This window comes from Maylandia zebra, linkage group LG20, assembly GCF_041146795.1.
Source record: "Maylandia zebra isolate NMK-2024a linkage group LG20, Mzebra_GT3a, whole genome shotgun sequence".
NCBI lineage: Eukaryota > Metazoa > Chordata > Actinopteri > Cichliformes > Cichlidae > Maylandia > Maylandia zebra.
In genome coordinates this window covers 20,087,441-20,094,819 of record NC_135186.1, presented here as the reverse complement: position 1 = coordinate 20,094,819, position 7,379 = coordinate 20,087,441, and the positions used below count along the sequence as shown (strand labels likewise).

At 41.4% G+C, this 7,379-nt stretch overlaps 1 pseudogene; it reads right to left on the bottom strand.

Moving 5' to 3' along the window:
• Positions 1–1,314: 1,314 nt before the first annotated feature.
• On the bottom strand, positions 1,315–1,903 carry LOC143414295 (polyadenylate-binding protein 1A pseudogene; annotated as a pseudogene).
• Positions 1,904–7,379: the final 5,476 nt, after the last annotated feature.

The following is a 7,379-nucleotide window of genomic DNA, read 5'->3' as shown; positions in this document are numbered from 1 at the left end:
TGTCAGACCTTTTGATAAACAAAATTCTAATGAAAGTGAGAACATGTATACTGTTACATCTTTCAGAAAATGTTTTGAAATTGTGGTGCACAGTTCAGAATAAATGTTTTTCAAAAACCATTGCGTCTTTTTAGTAAATGTTTATTTCCAAAAGAAATTTCTAGAAGTTCAGAACAGTAAAATTCCCATTTTTTAGAATGAATTAGAAGATAACTCTTACGTAGTTAAACTAAAATACTCTTTGAGAGTTAATATATAAACTCTTAACACCAAGTGTTAAATTATCAACTCCAGACAGATTTGGTGTTTAACACTAAATCAGAGTTAACGTACCAACTCTCCAAAAAGAGTTAAATTAACACTCTCTGGTGTGGACCCATATAGACACTTTAATAGTGTTGAAATCAAATCCGACAGTGTTAATTTGGACATGCTGGATTTGCTGTGTACTTTCCAAGTGGCAAGGACCCTTCGTAGTGACACAATGAATGGGTGACACTGACTCTGAGATGGTAGTGTCGGACAGAGGAGGAGCCACACAATGTTGTATGTTGCCCAGTCATATGTCACTGACAGAGCACCATTTTAACATGGGACCTGGCATGACGATGAGTTCACGGCCCTACAGGTTACCTGAGCATGAGACGAAAATAGTTCAGAAAGAAATAATAATAATGTATACTTTATTGATCCCTGTGGGGAAATTCCTCTCTGCATTTAACCCATTCACTCAGTGAAGCAGTGGGCAGCCACTGGGCGCCTGGGGAGCAGTGTGTAGGGACGGTACCTTGCTCAGGGGTACCTCAGGGTAGCCATTCAGTGGATTTGAACCCCTGACCTTACAATGGTGCCACCACTCTACCTACTGAGCTATCCCTGCCCCCAATGGCTGAAAGACTGAAAATGAGAAAAATAGAAGAGTCACAGAGAGTATGGTGTAGCCCCAAGATGGGTCTCTACAGTTCTGTGTTGACTACCATGAATAAAGTGTCTCAGTTATCCCACGCCCTGGGTCGATGAGCTCCTGGGCCAGTTGAGTACTGCTCATTTTTTCACGAAAAATTGCCTTCTTGGATGAATTTGATTGGCTAATCAGTCTTCAGAAGAGGCCAGGCTGTCTAGAGGCTAGATAGCTGCAAAAACATCACTAACACTGCAACAATGTGTACTTGTGGGGTCTTTGGTGTCACAAATGATAACAGTTTAAGTCAAAATTAGAAATTTTCATCACTCCATGAGAACTATTGCCACTGATTTTCAGTCCTGTTCTTGTTTAATTCAGGGTACCTCAGCCTTTTCCCCTTGTTTCCATTCCTAAACAATGGCTTCCTGACAGCTGCTAGGACCAGAGACCGGCAGCATATTTGTACTGGCACGCACTGGGGCTGCGGCAGCAGAAGCATTTGCAGGGCGCTGGTTGAGTGCCTGTGTGGGTGTACGCTGAGCAGCCATCAGTGTGGGACCTGGGTGTTGTTGTTGGTGGTGGTTGTATAGATGGTGTTTAAGGCCTGAGGCCTGGGTGCTGACTGACGCATAGCATTCGGCATGTTCTGGAAGTGCTGAGGGCGCACTTCCAGAACTTCCAGCTGGGCCAGCTGTTTGGCAGAGAACACAGCACAGTTCTGAGCCTGTGGGATAGCTGCCATGAGGGTGGGACAGGCTGGTATGGGTGAAGGACAGGATTGGGCACAGCTCGGACAGTGGCCATCTTTTGCATGTACTAGTTGGTTAGATGAGCCTGATGCTCCTCTTTCCACTGAGCAAGGGCCACATACAGTGGCTTTGTAGCCATAATACGTCCATTCATCTCTGTTACAGCTTTAGTGTCCTCCTCTGAAGAAGAGAAGCACACAAAGCCAAAGCCTTTGCTGCGGTCACCCTCCATCATCACCTTAGCACTCATTATGGTTCAAAATGAGGAGAATTATAATCAATATGTAGCTTGCCATCACCAGTGTGTGAATGTGTGTGTGGATGGGTGGATGACTGGATGTGTAAAGCGCTTTGGGGTCCTTAGGGGACTAGTGAAGCACTATACAAATACAGGCCATTTTACCATTTACCAATATATGTATAAATATATATATAAATATCATTTTTTTTCTTTTTTACTAAGTGTTCTGTTGTTAGTAGACTCAATGGTAGCTCATCCCTTGACTTAGGTACTTTTTTATTGCTTCACTGGTCAGTGTTTAGTAGCTGTGTTGGAAAGCACCCGAGCACACAGTGTTACAGACAGGTGAATTCCTTTATTTATAACTATTTAAATGTTTGTGCAGCTTTCCAGCCACCTTGTTAATGCAACACACTCCCCTGTCAGGTCCTGGCATCCTACTGAAATAGGGAAGCATGACCATGTGATGGACAGCAGCTGTGTGGGCCAGCCTCCTCTGACACCACACCCTGAACCCACTGGTCCATCCCTCCCCTGCAACTGAGCCACAAATCACACCCCGCCACGGCGGCTTAACAAATAAAAGTGGCTAATGTCCAAAGAAAAACTTTGAAGAGCTTCAGAAAGACTGGAGAACTGAAGATAATTGTTAGTTGTTGTTTTTTAAAGAATGAACGTCTGGATTCTTAGATGCAAAGTATGAAAAATGAGGTGGCTAAAAACTTTTGCACAGTACTGCACATAAAAAGAGAGTAATGCTGAATGACTGAATTCCCTTCAGCAGCCAATATGTATCATCCTGGTGGTACGATCTCCATTACTTTGATTGCAGCCAACTTCTGCTCTGGCTTGGCAACAAAAGCATGTTTAAATGCATACATCCTGCGCTCCAGGTCATAGGGTGCTGGAGCCCATCCTAGCTGCCATTGGGTGAGAGGCAGGCTATACACTGGACAGGTGGCCATTCTGTCATAGGGCTAACATACAAAGATGGTCAACCATTTACACTCCCATTCACACCTATGGCCAATTTAGTTAATTTAACCTTACTAACTGCATATCACTGGGAGAAAGCCAGAGTACCTGAAGAGAACCCACAGTCAATTGGTGGGAAAGAGACAGACTGAAGTCCCCCCGGCTTACCTCCCATCACCTGAGAGAGGGTAAACACCCAGCCTTTAATGATTAAAATGATGTAGCGTGCCATAATATGTGCTTTTGCTAATAGTAAATCATCTTTATTCTTAATGAAAGATAAAGAATATAATTATGATTCATATGTTGAATGAGTGCAGTTTGAGTAATGAAAATTATTCTCTGGATTTTGTGTGTGTGAACATGATCCAGCTTCACAGATTAGTGTCTGTGTGTGACTGTAGGAATGTGGAAAATTAGGAATTATTCTGTAGTAGTAACACTACAGGAGCAACCAATGCCCACTAATTTAATTTATGATTTTTGACTTTTTCCCTCTCTCTCTCCATTGTTTCTGATTGGAAACAAGAACTGGGCTCCTCTCCTGTTGGATTATATCCACACAGAGATAGGCGCATCGTAGCCATGGCGTGCCCATTTCTGCTTTCCGCTCTCCTCTTAAAGATCAAAACAAAGTCAGCATTAGCTCCGAGTAGGTTGGTTGGATTAGTATAATTCAAATTATTTGATTGCTTGAATATTTGATTATGCTTTTGATTTGCTCCTGCTAAACTGTGTCAATAAAATATCCTGCATTCAAAAAGTTTTTTTTTTTTAGAGTAAATTCTCGACCATCTCACACTTCTGTTTAATCGTTTTCAGTCTGACATTCATTCAGCTGTGTGAAAACTGTAACTTTAATCTCAGCCAAACTGATTTACTCAGGAACAAATAAAACACTGAACGCAAAACACTGAGAACCTTCTTGCTGTGATGCCACAGTACTACACAGTACAGCTGGTACTGTGTAGCACTGTATTTTACACTTTATATGCTTTTTGTTAACAAATTGGATTTAAAAAATGTACATTTGTAGTTTGCTGAACTTGTTTTGGAAATTTCACAAATTTTAGCCCCAGGAGTCATCGTGGACATGCAGGAACAGTGAAATGTGAAAAGTGTGTGTGATAGGAAACGACTTTAGGATCAATATCAGTTGAGTCTTCAGCTATGAACATTCATATTGAGTTTCAGCTTGTTGTATACTTTTCAAACCCAAAGAGCAATGCTGGGGAGGATATACGTATCCATTATGAAGAACTGGTTCCTTCAGTGGCCCCTTGAGGCTGGGGCCTAAATCTTTACCCAGTCAAAATGTGAAATACATAACAATAAAAAATATGTTTAGAAAATTATCTAGGTAGATAGGTAAATAATTCCCCCTCTTTTTTATGTTATACATTCAAATGATATTAAGGCTTAATATTGGAAATGATGGCAGCTTTTATTGATGGGTGTCAGACAGGCCTTATGGAGGCATTATGTCTGTCTACTGGATGTTTTGTGCTGATTTAGACATCATATCATGCGTTGTGCAACACAGCCTTTGAGGCACGTCGGTCATCATGCACCTCTCAATTTTTGTAACATGGTGCGTTGTGCTGTGGCCACCGCAGCTGGCATGAAAACACAAGTGTCCTGTTGGTTTTTGTTACCATTTCAATTATACAACACAGGCTCCAGTGCAGAAGCTTAGCTGTTGGAACAGCTGGAAAACTTGAGTTTGTGGAAAACATTTTGCAACAAAACAAAGTCTTGCTTTCTGGTTTTGTCTTTTTTGCTTGTGTAGAAAAGGTTTAGTAAAGTTTATTTATTAAGCACTTTTCACAGACAAGTGGTCATAAAGCACTGTACACAAAAGACTACAAAAATGATTAATTAACTAAATAAAGACAGTAAAATAAGCATGTAGTTTTAAGTAAATATTAATTCAATATAACATTCTCAACAGCAAGCCTTTTGTTTTAGCTGCTTTTTAAAAGAATCCACAGAGTCAAATGTTGTTGTGGTGGTGACGGTTCCACAGACACGGTGCCACAGACTGAAAGGCATCGTCCCCCTGAGTCGTGTACGGGAACAACTAACAAAGTCAACGAGCGAGCAGCACTGTATTATGCAAGAAGCTGAGACGCTTATGTGGAGATACTGTCTGAGTGGCGACACCTATCGCTCAGGAGAGTACTGCAGCAGCTGCCTGCAGCTTAACATGAGACTGTGAGATGAGGCTTTGACAGTGAGTGAAATGATTATTGCTGCAGGTGTTCTGGGGCTTTACTCATTGAAGTAACTGTAATTGACTTTGTATCAGAGTTTGATGTTGGTGGAATTTAGCTGATTATTTACCAATATGGTAAAACTTTAGTTGTTTAGTTCACTTACTAAATACTCAACCGTGTTCCTTAAAAAGTAAATTTTCTTAGAGTTAGTGGAGGAAATAAAAAGAAATACTAGACTTCAAATTTAACTAGTGGATACATATTTGCTTATGTTAGAATTTATTTTCATCTTTAAGGCTTATAACCCCCAGTATTGTATATTGTATAATTTCCACACACATTTCTGTTTTATCCTTTACTGCCCACAGATATGTAGAATAGTTTTGGATTTACAGCCTCTGATACCAGCAATAGCAAAGACTCAGGTAACATCCCAGAAAGACGATAAATCCCCCTGACACTTAGTAGCATACACTATTTGTACCGAAGACTTTATCCTTAGCGTGGACCAGTTTTTGGCATGTTTTGGGGTTTGAAAGCCCCAAAGGTTTGTAAGAAATTACAGGCTAGTCCCAACGTCAGCAACAGGATCAGCACCGATTCAAGTGAGTCTGCTCTTGGAACTGTCTTCATTTCATATATTTGACATACAAGGGCCAGTACTAACGGGCAGAAACATGGATGTGCCATGGGTTCCCCAGTTTTACCTACTGACACCAATTTGTATATAGAGGAAGTGAAAAAGAGCGCTCTGTTATCCTAGCCTGGAACACCACCAAGTCATCAGTTCAGGTATGTGGATATATTGAAAAGAAAATGCAGGTGGCATAAACAATAGTAAAAATCCACAGGAATTCAGATTTTTAACAATGGCAAAGACTTTTGGTCAAAATTAAATCTCAAGAGGTGCCACAATTCACTGATCACATTAACCTGATTAAAAAACAAATCAAGTTTACCAACGGGGACATGCTAGACTTTGATAGTGAGATTTTCATTAGTAATAGGGGACAATTAAAAGTTGATTTGTACCTTAAACCAGCGTTAAAATGTGCCCAACCCTCAGCACAGAGTAACATATGCTTTTACATGCCAGGAGAAATGCATGATCTATCATTCGGGAAAGCAAACAACATGAGCCTAAACAAATGTCACAAAACAGACGAACAAGAAGACAGAACGCCATTTATGTAAAACGGGAAAGAGCATTTCTGAACAGAGGACAATGCTGTGATTGCAGCTGCATCAGTACACTCAAGTAATATCCCAGTTCATTCAAAGTGCTTTATACAGCATGCCTCATTCACCCACTCACACCATTTAATACAAGCACTTTTGTATTAAGTACAAGCACTTTTTTGCTTAAAAGCTTTCTGTCTAACATTCACAAACAATGGGGGAGGCGATCGAAGCCCTTTGGGTGTCTACCCTCCCTCTTTTGATTAAAAACTGGGAGCTTGAGTAGCTTTGCAGGCCTGGTCCTACCAGCCACACCCGTTAAGGACAGCTGACCTCTAGATCTGTGTACCTGGTAACTGACTGGGTTGAATTTAATGGCTTGGACCAAGCCCCAAGGGTCTGTTACTTTTAAACTGCTGGAGTGAGAGCTGTTCATATTAATGTAGATTAATTCTCAAGTTTTTATCTTTACTGCTTCACAAAGGAAATGTCAACAATTTACACTTTAATTGCGGAGTATTTTATTAAAGGAGTTTAGCAGGTGCAGAGCAAAAGCAGAATCAAATAAAAAATAATCAAAACCTGAAATTATACTTACCTAATTAACCTACTCTGAGATATTCTACCCTCTACATTGATGGGGAGGAGGTAGAAAGGTTAGAAAGCTTTAAGTTCCTCAGAGTCCACATCTCGGCAACCTTACCTCGTCCACAAACATTTCCCACCAGGTAGGGAAAGCACAACAAAGGCTGTACTTTCTCAGGAAGCTGCGTCCGGCCCAATTACCCCGGAGACTGCTAGTAAACTTCTACCGCTCCACCATCGAGAGCCTGACTTACTGCTGCACCGCGGAGGACAAGAGGAAACTGCAGCGGGTGGTGAGGGCAGCAGAGCGGGCAACTGGCACCTCACTAACCCCCCTCAGAGACATTTATACTGGCAGACTTCAGCAGAAAGCCAGCATCATCATCATCAAGGACCCCTCGCACCCTGGACACTCACTTTCCCCCTTCCCTCTGGTAAATGCTACAAGTCCATCATCTCAAAGACAAACAGACTCAATAGAAGTTTTTACCCACAGGCTATCAAACATGCCCTACCTCCACCCTGATTGG